Genomic DNA, 27,673 nt, shown 5'->3' on the forward strand with positions numbered 1-27,673 from the left:
TTCTATCAATATCCTGTAATTTTTAAAGACGCCTTAGATATTCTATGATTAGCTGAAAATAGAATCATTTGAATAATCTTTTTTTCAATTAAGATATGATTTTTATTAAAAATTGACATTCCCATTAAAATATATTCAGTTTTCTCTCTTTTTTAAGATTGGCTCAGTGCCTGTAAAGGCAACTATGTCCTTGTGGGCTGCATGGGCTATGGCCTGAGACAGTGTTCTAACAGTTTATCATTCCAGTAAAGTACTTTTATTAGAATATAAAGTACAGACAGTCAAAAAGAACTTTATTTTGATGTTTCTGAAAAAAACCCACAATTGAGACAATAGGTCACCCAGGCTAAAGAACAATGACCAGACTGAAGACATGAAGGTTTCTCACTTTCTCACCTGGCAAAAAGTCTAAGTTGGCAAGGTTTTGTTTTCATCCGTCTGCATTCAAACCACATTCATTGATTTTTTTTTTTTTTTTTTTTTTTTCAAAAAAGACTGAATGCTTTACAGATGGTAGATTAAAGTTGGCATCTCACTAATCCTTTTTCAATAGCAGGCTTTGCCACCATGTACTCAGATGATTTTCTTTGCCAGAGAAAGCAGTAGATTGCTGTTCAAACACAGCACCCTTGGAAAAGGCAGTTGCAAATCATCACCCAGTGATTTTTTCCTCTGTTTCTGAACCTCAGATTTACTAATTTTCCTTATTCACCCATTGGGAAAATGTCCTGACTTCCATAATTAAAACATTTTAACCAGAAGATAGAATAAAGAAGAAAATGGAGGAAGAAAGGGTAATACTTCGCCTAACCCTTATTCATTGAGATGAAGGCCGCTAATTGCCTCACATATTCCCACTTTCATGCCACATGTTTCAGCAAGATCACAGCGTTTCTCCCAAACCACATCGAAGCATCAGTCAATGCAAATGATGTCAGCAGCACACACGGCCTCCCCCTCCATCATTGCCATTTCCACGGAATTCCCATGGTTGGACAAGTGGTGGGACAACCTTCTCAGCTTTATCCTTGTAGCTTTGTTACACTTAGGGGGTGAAAACTGAACATGCCGTTAAGTCTGAGAATTGCTTTGAGTGCATGTGGTGAAATAGATCTCAGATCAGCGCCCTGGTCCCATGGCATGGGAGAGGCAAGGGTCATCGAGGCATGGCATGGCACAGCTGGCTGATAGCAGCAACCACAGCAGCACAAGGTTGACAGTGGACATAAAGGAATATTTCCTGCACATTGCAAAACCTGTGCCACTTTGACAACAGTTGCTACTTTTTTTTTCACGCTGGCTGATGCTAGAGAGTCCCTGGAGTATGCTGGGTCTCCAAGCTGGTGAGCTTAGGATACTTTTAATAATCAGAAGTTATTCCCATGTGGCTGGGCTGATAGACAGACTGACAGGATCTACCTTCAGGGTAGAAATTGCTCCGAAACTGTAACAGCAGCACTGAGGGATTGATGTGGAGAGGTGTTCGGTTTTCACAGCTCCCCCAGAGTCTGCAGGGGTAGGATTGCTCTGTGCTGGTGCAGGATGAGAGGTGGGCAGAGAAATTGAGCTAGAAACAAACCCAGCATTTCTATTTTTTGCTTTTTGCCAGGAAGTAAGTCCTCTCAGCTGGGGGCTTTTGCTGGAAGGCATTCAAAGCAATGAGATTATTTAATTTCTTTCTTTTAGCTTGTGTATTTTGGGTGCTTTAAGTCAACTGGACCAGATCTTTTGCTGTTGCAGCCACGGTAGTGGCTCAGTGGTGACAGCCTCCTTGGGGCTCACATCAGTGTCCTTTGGGGGTCTTCAAACCACCATGGGGGTTTCCAGGGGAGCCGGGGAACCATTAGCCCTACCCACTGAGCACTGATTTTACACGCCACGAGAAGGGGAACCTGCGGTCTGCAGCCAGGGTGGCTTATGGACACAGATTACAAGGTGGGAGGGAGTTGCTCTCTTCTCCACCCCCTCTGCCTTTGTGCCCAGACCTGGCTGCTGGAAGCAGAAACTTTCCTTTCCCCAGTTTGTTGCTTCTGATTTCCACCATTTTCAGCATGAGGATTTTACCCTCAATTTTATTGCTTCTTCAGCTATGCTTTTTTGTGCTTATCCCCTGAATTCCCTGAGCTTTACATCCTAACAGGGTGGTTGTACACTTTGTTTATGCTGGTAAATCTAAATTATATTCTTTAATCACATTTGTATGGAAGATTAGTTGTAAAGCAGGCTGAAGAGAGGCGGTAAGTCAATCAATGAATTAACCTCCTGGTTAAATGCCATAGCATGTGGCAGGACAAATGCATCATGATCCTTTTTTTGTTTTGAAATGTAAATTTCAACAAGGGAGATTAGTGCAGTTTATAATGACCTAGAATGTTTGCCTTAAAAAATGATACCCCAGATGTTGGGCGGCAGACAAGGATTCAGCCTCTAGAGTCTCAACAATATGCTTGCAACATGAAAAATGTGCTTTTATCAAGTAGTGGAGACTCCAGGCTCAATATTGATTTAAATTTATGAGCATATTTCAAAGGCAGCAGAGGATTTATTCAGTGCAGACGACTGGCTGAAAACAATATTTAGCTTGCTTCCCAGGGCCGAGCAGAGAGGTACATGTGCAAAATTCTACATGTAAAGCTGTTCCCACATTGTACAAAGGGGGAAACCTAATTCCTTCCATCCAAGTGACAGGGAAGACAGCTTACTCATCAACCTTGAAGGAGCAGCTCTGGCACAGGAGCTCTGCTTTGAATCCACCTGCAGTACTGGGGAGGTAGTTGTGGTGACAGCTGGAGTCTGGGCACCTCTTCAGTTCTGCATCTGGAAGAAGATAGCTGATCCCTGGTGGCACCTAGATGAGCTTATTGCTCATTAATGAGGGCTGAAGAGCATCCTATCCCCTTCCTTGCATTCTTGAAAAAGAGACAGTTTATGAGAATGACTAGTGAGGATCAAATATTTACTGTAAATGTCCCCATTTCCCTGTGAATTGGCCAACTGTGACAGGGAACTCTTTCTGAGGATGCATTCTTCCATAATTGTCCATCATGGACTGTATCATGCCATCCCCTTCAACAGCCTCACACCATTTACTTTAGCTTCATGTAAATGATCTCACAAGTCAATGTGACAAGAAATTAGGCTGACACAAAACCTTCAGCTTGCAAAGAAACCCCTTAGTATTTTACCATTCATTGACCATCTCTGTCTTATTTCTATTTTAAAATGAAAGTTATGCATTTTTTAGGAAGGGATTATAAACTTAAATGCTGATTGAAGCTTGTGCATCCTTACATACATTTTTAAAGCTTAAGAGAGATATTTTATATTTTCTTTAAAAATTAGAACCTTCTTTTTTACTTTTCAAGATCTTCAGCTACTGTTTTCTCCAAACTCTTCAACTTTCTAGATGTGTTTTTTTTCTCTCCATTAGATGAATACAGGTTTGTTCATGATAAAATACTAGAGTTGAGTTCTCAGGGATTAAGTTGACCATTTTTTTCCTCTTTGATTGGCATTTTAAATGAATATATCTATCACTGAGGTATTTTTTAAACATCAGAAAAGTTCAGATATTTAAAATTCTGTTCCTTATATAATTCACACTGGACAAAATTTAGAAAGGTGACCTTTATATCTGAACCTATCAAGGATAGACAACTCTAGGTGGTGTTTAATAATAGTCTCACAAGTTTTCCTCCTTCACCCAGAAAACTCAAAGGAAAAGAGAAACAAAAGATGGAAGTTCAGAAGACAGTGAATAGAATTCTGAAAGAAAAGAGAGAAATTGTAGAACTAGGTTGTTAATGGAACAGCCTTGCTAAAAGTTATATGGTACTTTAAAAACGTAATACAGTTTTCAGGATCGGAATCTTGTCAGCTTTTAGAATGAGATTACTATTACATTTTATTGAAATTGAATTAGTCATGTTATAAAACTGCAGATCTGTAAAAGAGATAATAATTTAAAGGAATTCAGTTCCTAATGGAGACTTTCTGGAGAAAAAAAATCCAGTCTAGCCACAGTGAGGGCCCTGGTATCCACAGGGAAAATTGCCTGAAGGAATCCAAAGCCAGAGCATAACTACTGCTTTACATCTGCCATCGACATTTTTCAATATCCAAATAGATATGGATCCGAAACCACAGGAAACTAACGATATCTAGAATTTAATTAAAACCCAGTAGCATTAGAATTTGTAAAGAAATTAAAAAACATTTAGGTGGGGAAAATTAAAGATGCAGCGATTGGTTGTTCAAGAGCCATTTGCCAGATAGCAAGGTGAAGAAGGAAATAGTAGGGCAAAGTAATATGGTAACAAATAAAAATGTGGTGGATAATGGTGAGGTTGTACATAACCAAACAAAGAATCCCTTACTCCATGCCTTTTGCTAGACCTCAAAAGGTGAAGCTTTTATTTGTAATCACTTTACCTGTATTTACATTGCTACACGTATCATCACAAAGTTCTGCCTCACACTTTGTAGATTAAATATTTCTCAACCATTCTGCAACTCAGAAAACACTGACTAAAATTTGACATCTGGTCTGAGTGAAAATCCATTGCTACTTTACTAGAAAAGTGTCACTTAAGTTCTATTTTGAGGGCTTGTACCTGTCTTATGTATGAGAAAAATTTCAACCATCTTTAACTACATCAGAAGCAATATGTAGCAGAAAATACAGGGGAAATCTCATAGCTTAGAGCTACACTTAGATTCAACATCTGATGATTTAATCTAAATTAAAGCTTTTGGAAATACAGAACATTTTACATAGAAGGGCCAATGACTTTTGTAAATTTTTCTAGATTATTTTAATAATTTAACAAGTACTTATTTCCATTAACTATAATTAGGGAAAAAAAATATGTCTGCCATCATTTTAAAGGCATATTTTCTTGTTGCAAATGCATCTGTATTTAATACAAATCAAAAACCCCAAAAAATTCTTCATGGCAATGTAGGAGAGGTTTAGAGGAGCAGACAAACTGAGATTAAAAACATGGCATAAAAAGTTAAGCTTGTTACTTAACAACTTCATAATGAAGGCATTTGCTGCTCATATGATGTTCATAAACATGAGAGGAAAACATGGCAACTATGTGCAGTAGGAAGTATGAAGTGTCTTTCTGTTAAATTGTGACCGTTCTCCTAACCTGAGAAGTGTCACAGCACGAAGACACTGTGAACTGAGCTATGCAGAGATATGTATATTATATACTACACTCTATTTTACAGATAGACCCTGAAGAAAGATTTTCTCACTTAAAGGGAGACTAATTACATGACCTTTGTATTTTGAGGATCCATCTGAAGAATTTTAATCACTCAGACAGCATGAATGGTCAAGTCAGCTCTACTTACAATCAATTACAGCGTGTAAGCAGTTTTATTGTTAGCACAAGCCAGAAAAAAAAAGGCACCTTGATAGAAACAGGGCTGTTTACACTGCTTGCTATAGCATGTGTTAAGGTTTATCTTTTTCCTGATATTAATCAGAAAGTCAGGATAACAACCCTGATCAACATATAGCAGCAGGGACAATGTTAGGACAAGATGGGATTGAGAAGAAATGCAACATGTTTTCCAGTTTAAGAACACTGACTTCTAAAAAATATTTTGTCAGATATGCTGTGCTCTTTTACAAAGCAGTCCAGTGCCATAAACCTCTCCAGCATCCTTAGGAAAATTGTCCAGTTACTCAGGCCACAAAATCCAAAAGAGCACAAAGGAGCCACCACTGACTAGTATACCTTGCAAAGGAGGTAAATAGACTGAGGTTTGCTCTAAAGGAGCTAGAATAAATGGTTTTGTAGAGTCTGACGTCTGTCATCTAAGATAAATCTAGGCATTCTCCAGGCTCTGAATTACACAGAAATATTGCATTCTGATCTCCTTTGGACAGAGAAACATAGTCAGGTGAGAAAGGTAAATGAGGAGATGAGATGCATGGAAGAAAGGCACTGAATGGAGAAATTGCAGTTTGGATGACAATAGAAAATGAAGACGATGAAAGATGTCAGTGTTATGAAATGTTTGTGCTACTTCCACTCTATGGAGATTTTATAGGTAGCTGTGAATTTCTCACAGTCTTTAATAGTTACCAGACTCAGAAAATAAGCTTTGTATGTCTTTTCATAGTCTTGCCAGCTGAAGAGACCAATAAGATCACTTACCTCTTTCTGAAAGTAGAATAGATTAGAGATAACTTGTTTATTTCTGTAACTTACAAAGATGTTTTCAATACAAACCAGAGACTCTCAATTTTCACTTTGTTCAGCAGAACAAACTTAAAGTTTCTCATTATAAGGCATCTCTTCTAGGCTTTAAATTATGTATTACTTTTGAAAAGTTCTGCCTCTTTTCATTTTATTTGTATAACTTACATTTTGCTATGGAACAACTTACTTCCAATTCCCATTAAAATTAGGGCATCAAACTACTTTTGAAGATCCTGGCATAAGACCTTACAGGTTTCATCAGTGACTGTTACATTCATCCTGATTCATCTTTCTCTTCTGATACCTCATATTTGATAATATCTGGCTACCTCAGAGACATGGTCTGAGATTCATTGAATTATGACATCAGAAATGCAAAGCAACTGCATTCTTTTGTTCCGGAGCAGTTCAGCAGATTTCCCTAAAAGACTAACTTAGCTTCCCCCTATTTATAATGATGAATAGATTTTACTGTTCATTATCAGAGAACCAAATACTGACTCACTACTGACTCACAGATAAGCAAAGGCCACAAAAGGACAATTCAAATCTTTGGCATTATTGGGAGTTTCAGACATAGAAACTCTTGCATTACTATCGCACTAATAATGAATACAGGTTTTAAGAAGCACAAGACAGGCAGGATTTTATCTCCAGCCTGAGTAGATTGCATATCAAGATACTGAAATTGATTTCAGCACAGAAATGGAAGTTATCTTACTTTCCAGACACGGCAAGTCCTTAGACCTGGACTCATGTGATGCCTTTTCTTCCCAGATGAATCTAAGACCAAAGGGAATGTATTGGGCCATGAGTCGTGAATCAAATGAAGAGCTTATCCTTGGGCTTTTAGGAAAAGATTTTTTTATATACATCATATTACCAGATGATTTTTCAAGAAGTCCTTTGTTATTTACTTAAATATTAGCTTGGCCCGAAGAAAAACAAGAAAATATTTTGGAGGCTTTATCACCATTATTTCAAGACTTAATTTTGAACTCAGTATCTGAAGCTAAACAAAACCATTTCCCTTAATTATAACTCCATGCAACTCTATTTCTATTTCATGATCCTGTAGATAAACTGACACAGAGCCAGAGAGTCTCTACCTCTGCACATCTCTTCCATTTTCTGCTTTTCTGATGAGACCATGATAAGGCAGGACAGTAAGAGATACAAATACCTACAGATGGTGTCTGAAAATTCATGTGGAGGTAAACTAAAAGGTTCTTTCTTTGTCTGCCTATTGTCCCCTTCATCGTAAGAACTTTCTATAGCACATTACAAGGCTTTTGCCAGCTCTGCTACAACGATGGTGATCTGTAGTGGCCTTGGAGCCAGCATATCTTAGTCCCTGCAGAGTCTGTGGGGTGGAAGTGTCACCCAGTCCCAGGTATCTGCATAAATATGGAGGCACCAGCAGCAAAAATTGGGTGTGAGGATTCCCTAATATAGTGCATCAAACCTGATCAAATCCAAAAAAATGAGCACTTTCCATTATCGAACCGGCAACTTTGATTTGATCCACTTCTGCGTCCAAACTTAAAACCAGAAATTTTTTGTTATGGGCTTAGGGATATCTATAGTAGCAATAAAAATAGTAACACATTGCTAATTTGAAATTATGATTTCATTTCCAGAGATGGACTCTGCTATCTGATGGCAATAGACATGTGTGAAGCCACTAGATGTTTAAAAGCAGCATTTATGGGATAATGATTACCCAGGCCTTATGCTCCTATTGCTGATCCTGTTGAAAAATGTGCTAGTAGACCTGGGAGCCTTACAGAAATTTGGGTCCTATGTTCCTATAGGGGAAAATTAATAAATAATTTTCTGTTTCAACAGCTGTAGGAAATGCTTACATGTACCCTTTAATTTCCCTCATCAATCAGTTCAGATTGTTTTTAAATGGGGATCATAGGGGAGCCATATGCTCAGAGATATCCTTAACACATCTTTCAGTTGAACAGACTGAACTTGCTCCCTAGGAGGCTAATTTTTCACTGTAATGCTGTATTCTGATTGAATTTCCTAGCAGTTGGTGGTCCGTTGCATTGTACAAGGGCCATTTCAATGAACTCCACAATAAAGTGACAGAACAGCTTGAATCACTTTCTTCTAATTGCTTGAAATATCTCCATATGTGAATGACAACACAAAGGTTTTGCAGCGAGCAGTGATAAGGGTAGCTGATCAGATCAAAGCAGAAGATTGTTGTGAGATACTGTATTCATTATTTGAAGAAAGACTTTCCTTTGTCACAAGGCTCATAAATGTGGCTTGATGTGTCTTTTGCTCTGAGCACTCAACAAAGTCTGTGAGCTCCCCCCTATCTTTCCCTTTAATCTCTAAGGTCCTCTTCCGTGGGGTTCAAGATCTGTAACATTAAGAATTTGAAGAAGATCATATATGCAGGTTCTGCCTCAGATCCCTTTGTGTGTGAAAACCTACATGCTTCCAAAAGGAGCAGTTAGCTCTGAAAAGTTGCTGGCATCGAAATGCCCACAGTTGTTTTGAGAGAGAAATATTCACAAATGTCCATTTTTTTCAGCCTTTTATTGCTTACGAAGGAGGCCCTTGGAAACAGAAAGGGAAGAATCTTTCAAGTAATTTGCAAAGCCTCCAGCTCTGTTCCCTAAAGCCACCATTTCATCCTGGGACAGTTAAAGATCAGGGTAGATCTTCAGCCTCCGCCAAGCTCAGCAGCTCCAGCTGTGCAAAGTGTGGTGTCAAGTCATCTGCAATGAAACACCCCAGAATGGAAAATGTTCAGTTTTTCTAATATTATTTCTTTGTGTGAAAGTAGAAAAAGTGACCCAAATATTGAAAGAGTCAGCAACAAAAGCAAAGCTTGTGTCCCAACTTAAGGCCAATAATTTGTTAATTTTTTGAGATGTGCAGTTGCACCCTGCTGCCTGGGCAGGGTAACCTAGGAGGGAAGGACAGCTCTTGCTCTTGAAAAGGAACAGGTTTTGGCATGGGTCCCAGCCCAGTGGCTGTCAGCTAAAAGGCAACATTACCTCGAAGGAAGAGGAGAAAGAGCAGTCTTCAAAGCTAATGGAAATACTGGCACTGGACATTGCATAAATATAGCCTGCTGCTTCTCTCAGGACCATGTAAACCAAGACTGAACCTATTATGAGTAAGAGATAAAATATTATAAACTGCTGTACGTAGAAGGAAAACCAGCAAGCACACTTTCTTTTGCTAATGATGTACTCTTTGCAGCCTCTAGTAACAGCTCAGCATGGGAGATATTTTATATAACAACATCTGGTTACATAGTGCAAATAAAATAACAATTTACATAAGGGCATGTGAAAAGGTTTGACATATGGTATTTATTTATGAATTTCAAAGAGCTGCCTGTATTTAGTTTACATTCAAATATTCCCTATGTCCCATGAAGACACTCCACGTATAGGCTGTATACATGATTGGATCGTTTTGGTGTATTTACTCATGAAACTGAGCTAAGGTAACCTCTAATTTGCAGACTCAGATTAAGCAGAGATTAGTCACAGTCTCCACACAGTACAGAGAGACACAGCAATGTTTTCTACAATAACTATCAATAACAAATTCAAAATTTAGAAAAAATTATCCCGATTCATAGAAAAGGATTATGTACCAAACACATGCTATTTACTTTATTGTAAGAAACTTCTTGGCATGAAATTAAGCATCAAACATTAATACCAAGTTATGATCTAGAAGTGGTAAGGAGTGCCCCATTAAGTAGGACTACTTTTTATTGTTTAGATGGAACATATATCAGAGCACTTTCCTAATGCTTGCCCTGCTGAGAGAAGATGAAATGTGCCTAATAATATACAAGTCTTATTGATGCCCATCATTTGGTAGAGGTCATGAAGAGCTCAGCTACCGCAAGAATATAAACTTTCTGCACCTACATGTACATCTGCTCATTTCTGCTCTTAACTTCCGAGATCCTGAGTCTATGAAGTGGCCTTAGGAATAAAAGATGCATAACTAGATAACTTTGTGTTTACTAAATTACAGATTTATAATGTCTACTTCATTTCCCTGTGGGAAAAAGTATCATTTTCTAGTGATCAAGAACCCCAAGCTGATTTCCACTACTTTATCCTGATTTCTCCCCAAATCTTAAATTCAAGACTCAGATGGTATTTCCAAATACTCTGTAAATGTATCAGGCTGGTGAACTTGCGTAACTAAAACCTAAACAAATGTGAAAATTCTGTGGGCTACATTTCCATAAAAACAAATTTCTAGAATACCAACATATAAAACATAAAAATTTGAATCCTGTTAACCCCCCATCAGCAGCTCATGACATTTTTCATAGAGGAATGAGAAGCTGTAAATTTGGGATGGATTTTTATGCTTATCCGTTTTGATCTGCTACACAATACAAGCTAGAAAGGGAGTTTTATTAGGTTATTTCTACACTAAAATTCATAACTTTTAAAGACATTCTCACCACTCTATCACATCTGTCACCAGTTAAGTTGTTCCAATAAAGTTTAGCCTTACCGTTAAAAATTGCGGCTCATTTCTGTTCTGCTTTTTATTTGTTTTATCAGTCAGTTTCAGCTACTAGAGCTGATAATTCCATCCTTTGCTGAGTCAAAAGAGCCCTCTGCTGTTGGAAACCTACTTCCACCCAGGGTACTTATAGCCCACAGTCAAGTGTTCAGTTGCATAGTGCAGAAAAAGAGAGTTCTTTTTGGAAGGCAGTATTTCTTATGCTGGCATCCTTCCTGTAGCATTTCTAAAATTGCCAACAGTTGCGTGGGTTGGCATTGCAAACACTGGCATTTCAATTGTGGTGAAACTCAAAAATACCTTCTCCCCCGTCTCTCCTTCTCAAAATTTTTAAGTCTCAGATTTCACCTTGAAATAGTGATTCTTCAAAACAGCATCGAGAAAAATGGCTCGAGTTGAGATGTTGTCTGTAGTGTGAACCAGGCAGCCACAAGATCTGTATGTGACACTGTTCACTCTCACAGAGAAGGCATCTTTCTGTGGTATGGTTGGTATTCTTTTGGACTGTATGTCATAACATAACCACTTCATCCAAGAAGAAAGATGTGAAGTTTAAAAACTGTAAGATGATAGTGCCTGCAAATGCTGTCAAGGCTAGCAACCATACAAAGGCTGAAGTTTTCTAATTTATTTTCATGACTCTTATAAAAATATGGCTCTCATTAAATGTGTGGAAATAGACTTTTAACAAAAGCTCTGCTTCTGCAAAGCGAAAGCAATTTGCTGGTTGAAACTCCAGGTTTATATTCTTTGAATGTGAATTATGAGAGTTATTTCTATTCCAGCTGCTGCTACCCTCATCTTGATGGCTGGACCTGAATCCCCTTGGGCTTTCCCTTGCGTCACCCAGCTGAATGCTCTGTCCTGCTCTGGGGGCTCCCAGGGGCTGAATCGTCTGGAGCAATCCATGGTGAAGCTAGTAATGAAGAAAAAAGGACCCTTTCTGACAGGCACGAGGAATGTCCCAGCCTGTTACAGCCCACCACAAGCATTAAGGGGCACATCAAGGAAGAGAAATGAGGAGTGGACAGGGCAAGCTGGCTGCAGACACGTTGTTAAGGACAGTCCTTCTTCCCTCCAGTAGCCTGGAGAGTAAATTCACTTAGTGGAAGACAGGACTGGGTCATCTAGTCCAGAAAACCTAGACAGCCATAATGAAAGGTTAATTTTCTCTGCACCAGATTTACAGCAACTTATACCTACATGTGCTTCAGTCTCCTATGATCAGTTCAGACCAGCATGCCCAGTGTACGTAGCTGTGGCAGCACTGATGGGTCCCAGTGTGAGCCATGCTGGAGGCTGGGCAAAGGAACATGTATGGTCCTTGCAACTGCTTTCTTTATTAATTATAATGGGTATTTATGCATAATCTCATTTAAATGGATCCATCGCATTTGAGATAACTTCAAGGAAATGTTGAAGAATCTGAAAGTAAATAGGCTCCCTCAAGACATACAAGCTGACCTTGGTTCAGTGACTGTCACTGGTGTCACTGCAGAAATCTCTGTGGATCTTACTTTATAGAGCCTCCTGAATTAATTGATGCCAGTCAGTTGATCGGAACAATGACCTGGTCACAAAATCTTCTGCAACTTTTCCTGATGTTCAAAGGAGACTATAAAGTCATAATCTATTGGCCAAAATCTTCACGGCAAGTTAATTGTGCATATGTGATTAATTCCATTAGTGCTCGGGATGTTGTTGCCAAATCCCAGTTTGATTCTCTAATTAGCCTGTTTTGTTAATTAATTAGGCTTTTATATCCATACTGAGAAGGTTTTTTCTAATAACTTCTGTTGCTGTTGCCCTGGCTCATTGGGTTTTGACAGAGAACATGGACGCTGCAGAGACTTAAAGTTACTGCTGATTTCCTTTCCCACATTCTTATTTTTATGAAAGGCAGATTATTGATGCTCTGGGTAAGGAACCACCCATAGCTTGAACTGACTAGTTAACAGACAGCAGAGAATTTATGCGGGGAGAAACATAAGTATCTCTGTCATCATAAAATGTTATTAATTGCAACTTTTATTGAAACTGGGTTATTATGTAATGTAAACTGTCATAGTTTCTATTCTGGACTTGAGACAGATATTTGGCCTGATCTTGCAACACAGCTACTTCTTGGTGTCTGCCTACACGCAACTCTGCTCAGCATTGCCCGTGGACTTCAAGGAAAATCAGCAAGGCTAATGCACTTGGGGAGCTCCAAACCACTGACATCCCCAGAGAGCAGAGGGTTGTACACAATAACATACTAACAGAAGAGGGAAGCTAAAAAAAAAGGAAAAAGTGTATCACAATTCACTGTTCCAACATGAGGGGAAGAGTGGAAACCTGGTGTTTAGCAACACAAATCCTGAGCTGCCACCATTAATTCCTCTTGAAACATTCAGGAATAGTGGTCTGAAATAACTGTCAGTGGCTCTGCACAGCACATCTGCCCCAAATCACGCACTGAGGTCCTGGTGAAAGCTGGACATCGTGATGGACAGACAGCGTTCTTGAGGAGGCCATCAAAAGCAGACAGGGTTCCACACTCCTTCAGCTGTTCTTGCACGAAGATGGCTTCTAGGCTCTTCATTGGACTGATTCACTGCCCGTCTGGGGGATACAGTAGCATTTTTTATGCATCTTCTAAAAATTCCATTTACAGTTTACATTAATCCATCAGCCCTGGGCTTGTCATAGGATATGTGCTGGGGGGATCTGAGGTCTCATACAGGTCTGAATAGAAGGGCTTATTTTTAGAACAAGTATCAATAAAATCAAGAAGCAAGAAACCCCCTGAAACAGCATTTGCTTGTACAGAGAGGGACACTCACAGCCTTTTACTAACAACCCAGGATCACTATTTATATTGAGCTTCTCTAAATGTTATACTTAAAGGTTGGCTTGGCCGTTGCTGCAGTTTATTTGGTATTATGATCTGCATTTATTTAGAAATGTAACAGTAGCAATTTCAGCTAATCCATTCTGACCACTATCATGTGGTAGGATACAAGTGTTAATCATTAACTACCCAGAGCCAGACAAAAAGAGTTAATTAGTACAGTAGCCACCCACACATATCACCCTTTTTTTAAGAAAAATCTGCATTATGACATCAGCCTTCAAGAATGTCAACAGACATTTTTAAGACTTTCTGCTGCTTTTGTCCAAGAACATTCAGCTCCTCTGAGCTACTGTAAAGGGAGTTAAATATCCAATTATAACAATTTTTACCATCCAGATCATAAGCCTATTCTTCAGAATTAGCCTGAATTAATGATAAGCGTGGAGAAAGGAGAAGTCGCACATCATTACCAGCTGCATGTTTTTCTGGGCAAAACCAAATCCCTGACCTCATTTTCAAACCCTCATTAGCAGCACTTGCAGAGGAGGTCAGCCCGCTCCGCACCAGAGCCCGTCCCAGCAGAGAGGGGCTGCGCTGCCCAGGGCACACCGTGCGCCCGGCTCGGGCTGCAACACCTCCTCCTGATGCTGGGCAAAGGCTTAGCCATCCATCTTACATCCAAAACGACAACGACTCACCTCCGAGAAATCAGCGCTGACAAAGCCAACTACCTATGAGAAGTCCAATTTATACAAATGTGGTCCTGTAGTGATAGGAACCCTAAATTCAGGAACGGCGAAGCTTTCAGAAAACTAACTTTTCATTTTTCTTCCCTTTCTTTCTTGTATCCACCCCTTCCCTCTCCTGAGGGCTATCAAAGAGCTTGTCTTCCGACAGTAGCCTTGATAATGGGATTTGTTAGCAAACACTGTGTGTTCCCAGCTTCATCCATATTATTTGGTACAGATGTGTTTCCTAATACTCTGTATTATTACGTTATTATATATAAGGCATAAAATACACATTACAATTATAAAAGTATATATTGCAGATAGCTATATTTTGAGTATAACTCAGAAATGTACATGCCAAATTTCTCTGTTGGGGAAATATCCTAATTTCAGTGAAAAATATACACATTCAGTTTTGTCTCATTTGTTTTGGAAAGTACGTTTTATATGAATCAACTATTAATGTGGCTGGTATCTTACCTCGGGGTTTTTGTTGTTGTTCTTTTTTTTATTTTTGGTTTGGTTTGGGTTTTTTTTGTTGTTGTTGTTTGGGGTTTTTTTGTTTGTTTGTTTGGTTGGTTGGTTTTTTTTTGTTTTTTGTTTTTTTTTTTTGTTTTTGTTTTCAGCAAAGGAAAAGCACAGTTATGCGTTATCACCATTTTGGCCAGGAAATTTGCACTGAGATGAGGCCTCAGAAGTCATATTAACAGAAGGGAGACTTACAATCACTTTTAGAAACAGGTTGTCTGTAAAACTGGTTGGTAGTTTACAAGTTGTAGGTTCTTCAAGAAATCATTTGGAGAACAGACTTCAAGAAAGTGACACGATTTGAACAGATGCAATGATTGTTCCTGCCTTCTCCTTGTTAGAATAGTGAAGCACCATTCATAGTCAACTAATTATGTCAATTAATATTCTTAACATAATTTTTCAAAAACAAATTATCTGGTAATATTGAACCTGTGTTCAATATATAATACACATGAAAGTACAAGTGAATAATGCTAATAGCTCTTACCAGCTGCATAAAAATGCACTTTTCCCAAGGAGATTAAGCAGAGAAAGTGAATTACAGAAAGTTTAAGCAACATGGTCAGGTTCACACAGCAAGTCAGTGCCAGAGTTCAAAGCAACTCTCAGCTTTGCTATTCCTCAGCTTTCTGTGCTCGTGGCTGGACCATGTGTGTTGTTGCTTGTGCAAAGAAGCTGGACAAAGGAAAATATGCAAGGAGTGCTGCTGTGCCTGGGGGAAAGGGAGATTCTGAAAGAAAAAAAAAGTTTTCCTCTCTCTTGAGTCCTAATTCTGATTTTGAAAGAGTGCGGTATTGTGGCTTATCTGTTTAAAGATGAACATGCACTTCTGATTCTCCAGAATTAATAGCTTTTGATATTTTATTTATAGAAGCACAATTACAGTCCACTCCGAAGAGACCAGAATCACAACTGTCCCATTTTAAACCTTTCTTTATAGCACAGACATTTATTTTCTGACGGGGAAATGAAAGAGACTGACAGACCAAGCAGAAATGTCTGTCTGTAAAGGCAGTGTTACCTCAATAGATTGCTCTTGGGCTGATAATAAAACCTTCTGGTTTCATTCTATTTTCTTGGCAAAAACAGCTATTGGAAAAATTTGAGACACTGAGAACACCAACATTGTAATAAATGGAGTAAAGAGCCACGTGAGAAGATGGCACAGGCATTAAGGACCAAGCTACAAAAAATCTGGGTTGCCTGAAAGGGAATTGAGATAGAAATGCAGGGGATTGTTAATTGATGTGGCCTGAAGAAAGTTTTTTTGGCCCGATGGAGCCCAGATCTGGCTGCGCACCCCGGAGCCGTGGGGCTGGGCTGCACCACCAGCTGCCAGGCTCCCCGGCACCCCTGACACGCACAAGAAGGGCTCTGTAAACACCATCTCATTAGGGCTTTTTGAAAAGAAAATTGTTGAAAATTAGAGCTGGGAGTGATGTTTGCACACGGTTTGCAGCCGGCGGACTTCGCATTCGTGGCAGGTCATGGGCGGGATGAGGTTTGTGTCCGAACCAGCGCACGTGATTCACCTCTCCTGCTGTCGCTGTGGTAGATGAGCAATGGCAATGTTATTTATGCAGAAGTAAGTATTTAAACACTGGAGAGTTTAAACCAGCAGCAACCAACATCCGCTTCCAATAGTCTTAGAAATTGCAAGGATTTTTTTCCAGATTAATGATTATCTGTGGAATTTGGCTGGCTGTCTGGAATTTACTTTGTCTTGCTTTGGCTTTCCCTACCCTACTGTTTTGTTTTAAGCTTCTGGTGTTTCACAGAGTATTTTCAACATTGCCTTTTAAGTATTTTTTCTTTCGTGACAGTCTTAGTCAAGTAGGCAGGAGGAATTTACACATGATTGGGAGAAATAACAAAAAACAAATATTTTCCATTGCAATTACAAGGTTGGCCTCCTCATACAAATTATTTATGGAAAAATACACTTAATACTGTTACCCAGATTTTCCAAGATAAAGGAAGATGAAGCTAAAGTTGCTGCACTGTAATCCATTAGTCTGATATGCATGATGGATCACAGTTAGAAGCAAGCCATGTAGAAAGTAGCTATAAGTGATCCTCCAGCTGACCCGACCTTTTAAAGCTAGCTTTCCACTACCAAGGTGAAGATACATCTGATACAACAGAAGAAAACTTTCTAGGCATATTATACCCCTCTTCCCTTAGACACAGTTCACCGTGCAGCCCTGGAGGCAGTAGATGTTTGTGGATATGGGAAGGCTCATGACATGGAGCATTTCACATCTGAAAATATGACACTTGGAAATCCCTCGGTTTGTTTGAGTGGATTCTTGAGTGTCTTGAATAACTAACATTACCCTGTGGTGAATTGATGGGACACACAAGGAGGAGTACAGGCATGGGAGGGAGATGACCACCGATGAGCTTCATGTCTACCTGAGCATTCTTTTCCTCCTTCTCATGGTTCAGAGCCCTTCGCCCATGTTCACAGGCTTCCAAGTAACTCAGGATTGGGAAGGATTTTCCCACCCTGCTCAAATGGTTCTTACCAAGGTCTTGAAGCAAAGCACCTGCTGAATCAAGAACCAAACAAATTGCAACTCAGAAAAAAGAAAGAAGTGACTTTTAAAGACAGCTTGGCTCATAGTAAAAATTCAGGGAAGATAATCTGCTGTCAAAGACTGTATTCATTTTAGTTTATGAAACCAACCATGATGTATACTCACAGTTGTTAAAAAGCCCAGAAGTTCTTAGCTGCAACCTGAATTCCACATATGGCAACTTCATTGGTAAGGCAGGTATTGTGAGTGAAGTTTCCTTTTTCCTCTGCACTTAAGACGAATATATGTGATTTAAATTGAATATGCCTATAAAACTCCCTTCCGTTTGGTGATGTGCTGCCTACATGTCTGGAAGCTCAGTCAGGAAGAGCTTTCGGCAGACTGCCCTCCTCCTTTGCCTGTTAGCCTTGTGAGGGGTGTGGAAATCATACACCAGAGATGTTGGTGCAGAAATGGCAGCTTTGGACCACTGTTGTCTTCCACTTGAAGAGAGCAGCAGTACCTCAGCTCTACAAATGGTGCATTTTCTCCTGGGAAGACCTATGACACAATATTTTGATCAGGGGCAGAGAGACTGGAAGACCTTTTCAGCCTTTGGGAAAAGGAAGGCTGATGTAGAAATTAAAAAACAAATAAACAAACAAACAAATCTTAAGCTTGCAGCAAGTGTCCTGGGGGAACTTGAGGCACAGGTAGCATGTGCAGGCAGGAAGGACACTGAGCATAATTTCTTCTGGATCTCCATTCTATGTTTTGTACATGGCTCTTCTCTAATGACTTGATGCCTACGGCTGCTCATCATGATGAGTTCAGTTTTTCTTCATATCTCCTGCTCCCCTGTCCTGACTGAGCAATTTTGGCTCTCTTCCACACCCCCAAATTTCTGCCTTGGCAAGGGGATTCATGTGCTTGGGTTGGTCTAAAGCTATCCGTATGTTGAGAAATCAGCTAGCTAAACAGAACAGAAAACCGTTAAATTCACAGTGCAGTTTTCCATCTCTGGGGTTATTAATTTGGCTGTGCTTTCACTATTCAGCCAATTCTCATACCATGTGAAGGGAATTTATTTGTCATCTTGATTTTTCCGTTCAGTTCAAATGAAGTCCATCAGGGATTCCAACATCACTAGTGATGAGGGCTCTTCAGATGGACAGACATCTGGGAAGACAAGAGGACAGACAGCTTGATGACAGTGCAACACAATGAGACAGGCATTTCCAAAGACCCCACTAAATAAATTATCTTCCATGGGGCTTGAGGGAGTAAGGATGGAAAAATGAAGCTTCTGTAACACCCTTGGCAGTTTTAATTTGTTGGAGATAGTCCAGATGTATAGGAAGGGTGTGACATTTTTATATAATCACTGTTTTCAGACGAGTGTTTGCAAGTGACTTCTACAATTTATAAAACATCCTGACCTCATATGACTGTAGTCTCATTTCAAATACAAGTAAAGTACCCTGAAAACTTAAAGCTGTCACTCAGCATTAAATAATCAAAATATGTGAGTGCATGATGGAGTTCTCTGGAGAGAGAGGAGCTAAGTTTTCATTTTTCCTCATTTGCTGGCAAAGAAGCCTTCGGTAATGTTCCCTGCAAATGATCTGGAGCCTCTTGTGGGCTTCTGCCAGGATTTTGTCCAAAGTGAATAAAATACAGATGAGGAATGCATTTGAAAATGCTTATTTATATTCAGAAGAAGCATCATATTTAATATGGCTTCAAGTCACCTGTGAAACTAGATGAGAAAGATAATTATGGTGCAGTGTTACACCTACATAAATATCAGACCAACCTCAAGGCTCTGGTCTGCAGATGACCCGTTCCTTGGGTTGCCAGCCTTGCAGGAGGTCTTCTGATCTCATTCCAGAACTACTGCAAATCTGAGATTTGCCATGAAATGGAGCCCTGAAACTGTGGTCACAGAAGCAGCAGAAAGGAGCAATGAAGCAGAACACAGTCACAAGTGCGAAGGCAGGTCTCAGTAGCAATATTTGTATTAAAATCTGGGAAGGTGACACTGAAGAATCGGGGACCCTGCTTGACTGTATAATGACTCTCCAGCTGGAGAAGCAACATGGTCCTTGCTCTGGGCTCAGGCTCTCCCCTGATGCGCTGTGGTCAACGCCACCCAACTTCATGGACAAACAAGAGGAGGCCCATCCCAAGGCAAATGTGTAGGGACCACAGGCAGGAGAGGAAGAGATGGTCACAAGCAATAACTTCACATAACAGCATCCTTAAAAATGCCAGGAGAATTTTGAAATCACTTTGTACCAATTTTATTATCAATCCAGTTATAGCAGTAACAAAGAAAAAAGAAACTCGCTTGCCTGGATACTACTGCAAAGGAGGCAGCAGTTCTTTTTACTATTAGTCACAAGTGATTTCCTTTAAAAAAATATTATTATTCTTGTTATTATCATTATTTCTGAGATAAGCCGTTTAAGTCCTGATGGATGTTTCTGGAAATTACTCCCTCCTCAGCTGACAAGTTTATCTGGCGTCAAGTGAAGTCAAAGTATTTTACTTGGACTGTGTTTTCTATAACCAGTACGAAGCAAGCAAAACCAATTTGAACTGCATTATGGGGTGTATTTGGCTAAGTTTCACTATTTTCAAAACTCAAATTCAGTAACCCAAATGTTAATGATACTCTTTATGATAGAACTCTGTTGAAGTAAATGATATCTCTAACAGTGTTGATCCCATTAGTGAATGGGATATACAACCACACTGTGAGAAATAACCCCTGTTTTAGAGATCTTACAGATTAAAAGGGAATTAAAAAGGGAGATGCTGGTCTCCCAAAGGTTATTTTCAACTTAAGGTATTCTATGATTTTTGGAAACAAAATACTTACGATAGATTTAAAAATGCAAGGCAATTTTCACCATCCCACTTCCTTGGCAGAATTAGTGCCAAGGGCCTATGCAGAAAAATGTATTAGTGCATTTCAAATAGCTGGGCACTTGTGATTTGAGATGGCAGAAAATTCTCTGGAACTTTATGTTATGCCACATATTAGTAAACATCTGCATAGTCTTAAAGCTTCACTGCATCTTTAGAGCCTAAGACTTCACATTTCAAACAGCTTTATCCAACATGCTGGCACAAGCCCTTTTTTAATGGCTATAAGTCAAGTTCAAACAAGTTTATTACACAGCTGTTAAATTATATTGGCATATCCAGTGTTGTAAGTCTGACATGAATCTTTGATGCCTTCTGTATGACAAGTGAAAACTCATTTCAGAGCTTTTCTTTCCCATAAATTCTTGCATTTCACTGTTTTCATAAGTGAACGCATTATGGAAGGTACTTTCGGCATATTGTCAGAAATATGTGATTATGAAGATAAACAAAATAAGCTCTTCCCACCTTCAAACAAATACATTGGCTATAAATAATGAAACTTCACTAAATTACATTTAATATATTTGGATTTGGACAGAAGCTACGCAGAGACATAGTTATATAGATGTATCACATTATGTATTTATTCACCCAAATGAATCACAGCCCTGAATACTACTTGTATCTGAAAGGAATAATTCCTTGTTGTTCTTTCTTTAAAATGCAATCATTAAATACAGAAATTTTAAGGACTACCTTCTGATGACATTGCATTTGCCAGCTTTCATTTAGCATGACAAAGGCTGCTACATTTATGTATCATCTTCAGCTTCCATCAGACATTTGTCCATGACTTCTCAAACTACACTTATGTTGTGGATACTGACGAAATCCCAGGAAAAAGGATCTTTGAGTAGGTTTCAGACAAACTCTGCATTGCATTTCCCTGCTGCTGCCTGGGATGTGTTAAACATACTGCTCACACTCCACATGGCACAAGTACAGCAATTTTGGTCCAGGAAATACCAGACTGAAATGTGAGAGTCATTACTTTTTCAAATTCCAATGTTGGCAGGTAGGTGATGGCCATGGGAATTTGCGGGAAGTGGCTGTTTTCATACAAGTAAACTGAAAAGTACGTTCCAGCCGCACATCACCCACAGCCTGGCTGGGTGCATAGCAGGGGCATTTTGACCCATTTTCTCCAACTGTTCCATAAAACTACTCTCATCCAGTCATCTCTGTTGTCTTAATGCTGGCTCAGCCTTACAGTTAAAATAAAATGCATATAAAATTTACCCGTTTTTAAACAATGCAAAAAACTCTAAACCATTGACTAATGCAGACTTAGAGACTTTCAAATGCTGATAACCAAAAATAAATAGTGTCAGAAAAAAAATATTATTAGTTCTGCTTTTTGTACTGCTAGAATTACAGATTTTTTAATCACAAGGCAGCTTCTTCAGTCCTTTTCCTAGTGATAATCCTGCTGGCTTTGATCCAGCAGTGGCTGCCAAATGCCAGGGCAATGTGTTGTCAACATAAAATCTATGGACATTCTGGGGCATGAAGAAATGTAGTTCCCATCTTTAAAAAAACCCAAACCAAACCAAAACAAACAAACAAACAAACAAACAAAAAAAAAACCACAACCAAAAAAATCCCTGCTACATTCTTTGCAAAAATGCCAAAAATTCTTTTTGCTTTGTTTATACCACTGGTTAACATTGTCTTTCTTAAAATGCTGTTTCTTTTCCTCTGCTCAGCACAGAAGGAAAAAGTAAAGAAAACTCTGGAAAAGGGTACATAGAGATTTTTAATTTCTCCAGGAAAAATGGTCTGATGCAGATGCATCTGATCTAAATATCGCCAAATAATAATGACGATGGGTGCAGTCTCTGCTCCACATTCAAAACATTTCTGCCATTAACTGAGCCATCGCCTAAGAGGATGACTTTGGGATGCTCGAAACACGAAAATACCACAATTCTATTTCTTGCTAAGAAAAGGCTTTGTATAGTGAAAATGATATCATAGCACAAGGAAGTGTAAGAGAACAAGGAACTTTTGTTTCCATGGCAATCTGAGCTGCTTCTTCAGACACAAGCACAAAGGCAATATGCTGAATGATTATCCGAAGGTCATGTTGTTCATATGAGAAAAGTTAGAGAGAATACACTGGGCTAATTTCCCCAGTCAGGATGCATGCTGCATTTGTAACCAGTTAAAATAAGCAATTGCTAAAGGAAATAATTGCCTTCATTAATGTCATCTGCTTATTTTAAAATCTGTTTTCCTAAAGGAAACAGCAAGCTATTCAAGAGGGAGGGGAGCATAACTGGCTGTTCCTTAGACTCACTCATATTATTTATCATTATTTGATGTGCTCAGAGACAAATGTTAAGATCCTGCTTATTTTTGACATACCTCACCTGGTAAAATAAAGACATCCCCTTTTAAGCCAAATGCCTCTTCATAAAAATGAGAAAAATGTCTCCACACGAGAGTTTGTTTTTGCTTCCAGTCATTTTTGCAGTAAAAGCCACTCTTTCAAGGATCTGCTTTACCAACAAGTGCAAATAAGCTTTTAAATGCCTGGATACCCCAGGGGTGCACGCAGTGTACGCAGGTAAGCAGAAGGACAGCTAGATAGCATCTGTCTCTGTTACATATGTAAGAAACAGGCATCTAAGAGACACACAAATGTTAAATGCAGTTTACTTTGTATTTCTCAATGTCAGTTTTAGGTTTCCATTTCCTCTGAGATGGTTTGACCTTGTTGACAACAGGGCTAAATGCTTTATGCAGAAAACACGACTGTTTAAAAAGTGTAATTCTACTTTCTTGCTCCATTCTGTGCTCCATGATTTACTACCGATCTGAAGTACAAAGGAACAGAAACTTTACTGGTGTTCAGAAGGAAAGTTATTTTTAGTGTTGCTTTGTTGCCAAGACATATAGAAACCTTATGTGCTACCTCAGAAAGTTACCGTGGAATGGTAGTGAAACAGGGAGGCCTATTTCTTCATCTTTTCTTTCCAACCTCAAAGCTTTTCTTCAATTAAAAAAAGATGTATATGTTCCAAAGAAGAAGTTGCAGGAGTCACCAAGCACTTTGAAGCTGAATTAAGTATAAAGGCGTCATCATTGATTGTGTATTATAAATACAACTGAAGATCGTGAACCAAGACAGCGCTTACACAATACAACTCTACCTCTCTTCAGTAAAAATGTATTCCTGAATGTGGGCTTCATGAAGTTATGGTTGTTAGCCACCAGACAGGGAGAAACAAGGCTGCAGGGGTGGGAGCAGAGGAGCATGACACGTAGAGCCCAGTTCTCCTAAATACAAACACTGGTTCAGCTAAAGCCATATATTGTCAAAATAGTATATGTGAAACAAGAGCTGGGAAACACCATCTCGAGGCGTAAGAAGGGCAGGAAAGGGTGGCTCTCAGATGTCCTCCTGCTGCTGGAACTGGAGCATCTCCAGGTTGGGGCAGACACTGAGACTGCCCAAGCTAAAGATAATTTTTTGTCTAAGGCTAGGGGCAAGGGAGGAGCTGGGAGAACCTATTTTTCCGGGGCTGTTGTTGAAACTGGCTCAATAAACACGGCTTGAGAAGTGTTAACTCAGCTTAGAGGGTGAATCATCAACTTTCAAATAAATACTTGGGAACAGAGGGGGAAAGCCCCATTCGTTTGCAGATAACAGCATGTGTTTCACTTCAGCAGGCCAAAGATTTAAAGGAAAGTGTAGAGTGACTTACACATTATCGCTGGCGTCAGTCCAGGAGGGGAGGATAATGCTAGTTTCAGTTGTTCTACAGAAATATTAGTTTGCTTTATCTCCTTCCACATCGACTGCCAGTTTTTAAAAGCTATTGTGATACTTCACAGGCAAAAATAAGAAACAGCCATTAAGCCAATAACATCTGAGCCTTCAGTGAACTTAATACTCCCGTGCCACTCTAAGAAGAAAATCCATCTCCTTTCCTGTAAGTTGCATGTTGCTAGGATGTTGACAGAGAGGAAAAAATGGTTAAAACATCTTACAGTGAGGAAGACCAAAATTCTGCCTAGGGACAGACTTTTGTGCGGTTCCAGCTGGCTGAACGCATGCACACCCCAAATCCAGAGGTGGGTTGGGAAGGAGCAGCAGTGCATCCATACCCATACCGCCAGAAAGGATTCAGATTCAAGAGAAAGAAATATGGGGGAGCTGGTTACCGACACAGATCGAGACACGGGAATACTGGTAGGTATGTTTGGGTGAATAACGTGGAAAAAAAAAAAAAAAAAAAGAGAGTTCTTTGTGGAGATGGTAGGAGGTGAATGGGTGGGTATGGCACTGCCTGAAGTTCTGCAGAGCTCTCGCTGCGAGCAAACCTGCCGCCCCTCGAGCCCCTCGCTGGGTTCCTGCCGGGTACCTCCCCGTGGCTGGCCGCAGGTTTGCTCCCCGAGCTCATTCTCCGGCTCAGGTGTCCCCCGAGCCACCCTCAGGCACCGCTTCTCCTCTTGCCAGCAACGTGCGAGCTCACGTGGTGGCCTTTCACCTCAGCTCGCTCGGTGAGGAGGCCCTTGCAGGGACTCTCGGCTAACTGCAACGCGTGGAAACTTCCCTGGGATCTTCACCGCTCGGTTGCATTTGCTTGTAATCTGCCAGCAAATTCAGAAATTGTTAGGGGCGAGATGAAAGAGTGAGGTGAAACACAGCTGGCACATGGTTTGGACCCTGATTTTACCGCCAACTCCTCACTTGAACAACAACACGCAGCAGTGAGTTGTTGGATACATGGCTAATAAAGTATTGTGATGGGTGATCTGGGTAACATTTGAGTGGATATTCGTGTCACTTAAATGTCTATTTTTACATGCATTAAATAAGTACAGGTCTGATATTCTCAGAAGATTTTTGCTTCTATATTATGTGCAGGTATAGCCATGCATCTACATATATATATATATGCATATCCACCTATTAAAGAGGCCCAAATCCAATATGACAGGCTGCTATAATGTAGGATAAATTAAAAAAAAAGCCCACACAGTTGTTTCTTTATAGAAAGGGCATTATATGGGAGAGAAAATACATGATGCTTGCATGCATACATTATTGAAATGTACACATGTAAAGTTGCCAAAAGCAAATAATGTAAAATACTCCTGAATTACATTCCTCAGGTCTTTAATGAATGTACACTTGACTCCAAATTTTATGAAAATACTTCTTGTTATGCTTGGAAATGTAAATCCTCTTCTGTTTCTAGCCACTGCAATGAGTTAAATAATAATTTGCAGCTAAAATTCCTTTACTTACCAAAAAAATTAGGTCATTAATGATGTCATGGAAAAGTCTATTTTCCTATTACTTCTCTAGGTATGTCCACATTATTTGCAAAAAAGTGACTGTGCTACAAATGGTCACAAAATTATACACATTTTCTGTAGCTTGTGCTCTGCCCTCAAAAGTTAAGATCAAGGGAGGAGAGGACTGGATACTTTGGAAAGGGAAAACAAAGTAAGAACATCTGGGAAACTGCTAAGATGGGATATCCAGCATATTCCGCCTGCCACTGAATACAGAGAACAAGCAGCCTGTTTTACATACCATATCCATCGGGTCTTAGCTCCCACACTGCATACCCTGCACCAAAGGCGACAAAGCCATCTATTCCAGATAAAACTATCTGAAAAGTATGATAGGAAGCAGTTCTTCATCAGATGTAACTAAAAAAAAATACATATATATAGTTCAGTAAAGTAGTGAAAAACAAAGTATATTTTATTCTACTGTTAGAAAATGAAAATCCTTATATTTAAAATAGCAATAAGTCATAGATTTCAGATTTTAAAAAGAAGTAAAACTGAAGGATGAAAATAGAATTGCTAGTAAAACCATATTTTCATTTGTCTAAAAGGAAGGACAACAAACACAATATAATAACTATACTGCTTTTGGGACAGTGACTAAGAAAGCAAGGATGAACATTAATTACATGGACTAGAAACCAAACATACCAGATGATATAGGTACTGAGATATGGACTTATGTTTATGATGGTATTAAAGTTATGAGGAACACACACAAAATATGGTTGTAAAGTCAGAATAAAGAGTGGGGTAACAGATGTAATCCTTTCGCTTAGCTGAGTGAACAATGGCAAGAAATACAATATACGTGATGAAAATATAAGCTGGTATTTTCAACACGGGAGTAAGGGCTCATATTTCATGTGAGCCAACTGCTGCACATTTCCTTCAGCACTGAAGGTTATTTTAGAGGTATGAAAAAGATGAAAGATAAGTTTTTATTCTCAGACAAATTGATTCCATTAAAGACACTGGATTGCATGTGTGCAGCTGCTAGCACAACACATCCTAATCTGTTTAGAAGATGTTTCAGAGAGAACAAAAGTCAGGATAACTCCAAAAAGAGTGAGAAAAAGGGACACTGATGAAACATGTCCTTCCTGGTTTTCAGCTGGGCTGAGTCCAGGGACCTCCCATATACCCCAAGAGAAGCCTCTTATAAATTGGCACATGCTGCGTGTTGAGTTATATTAGTTATATATAACTTATGTATAGAAATATATATAGCATATATACAGCATATATATATATAAGCTATATCTATATGTAACATATCTAAACTATATCTAACTTATATTTAACTTGTATCTAACTTATATTTTTATATTTCTATAAACTAATATATACAAGGAAGGCTGAGATCCGTGCTGGAGATGGATCCTACATTTGTAAAACCTAAAAGGAAAAAAAAAAAAAAAAATGAAAGGGAATATAGTACAACATATATGGAACGAGGGCTTTTTGCCACAGACCCACATTACACGTCTCTTCATGTTTGCCCAGGGTCAAAGCACAGGCAGATGCAGTCTGCCAGCCGCTCTCTGTGCCCACCCCCATCTGCACAGCATCTCCTGGGGGAGGGAAACACTTTTGTACACAGGCTGGGAGGCAAAGGCTGGCTGCCAAGTTTACTTTTCTTTGAATAAATGCTCTCTTGGATCAGCTGCATGCGGGAAGACTGAAGAAACTTTTAGGGGTTTGAGCTGAAACTGTCCTTGTAACTCTGATTTTGAAAGGAAGTGGCAACAACAATAACAAACAAAAAAAAAACAAAACAAAACAAAAAAAAAAAAAAAAACAAAACAAAAAAAAACCCCAACAAAACAAAAACAAAACAAAACAAACAAACAAAAAAAAAAACAAAAAAACAAAAACAAAAACAAAAAATAAAAAGGAAAAGCTGCAAACTAACCGCACTGGAGATCCCACCTGCCAAACGCCGGCGGAGCAGAGCGCTTGTCCGTCTGTCTGTCTGGCTGGTGAGCCCGACGATCACATGCATCCCCGCCCGGCCCCCTCCGTCCCGCTGCGCTCCTCGCAACTTTTGTGAAACTA

At 39.4% G+C, this 27,673-nt stretch overlaps 1 long non-coding RNA gene across 1 annotated transcript; it reads right to left on the reverse strand.

The window, feature by feature from the left end:
* Positions 1-15,695: 15,695 nt before the first annotated feature.
* LOC116960647 lies at positions 15,696-27,609 on the reverse strand. Its single transcript, XR_004406497.2, has 3 exons — positions 27,548-27,609; positions 25,857-25,975; positions 15,696-18,550 (listed from the first exon to the last, which is right to left on the reverse strand). It is a non-coding gene; the product is annotated as an uncharacterized LOC116960647 (long non-coding RNA).
* Between the last annotated feature and the right edge of the window lie 64 nt (positions 27,610-27,673).

The sequence above is a fragment of the Tyto alba genome, unplaced genomic scaffold, assembly GCF_018691265.1.
Source record: "Tyto alba isolate M040663 unplaced genomic scaffold, T.alba_DEE_v4.0 Super-Scaffold_1, whole genome shotgun sequence".
Lineage (NCBI taxonomy): Eukaryota > Metazoa > Chordata > Aves > Strigiformes > Tytonidae > Tyto > Tyto alba.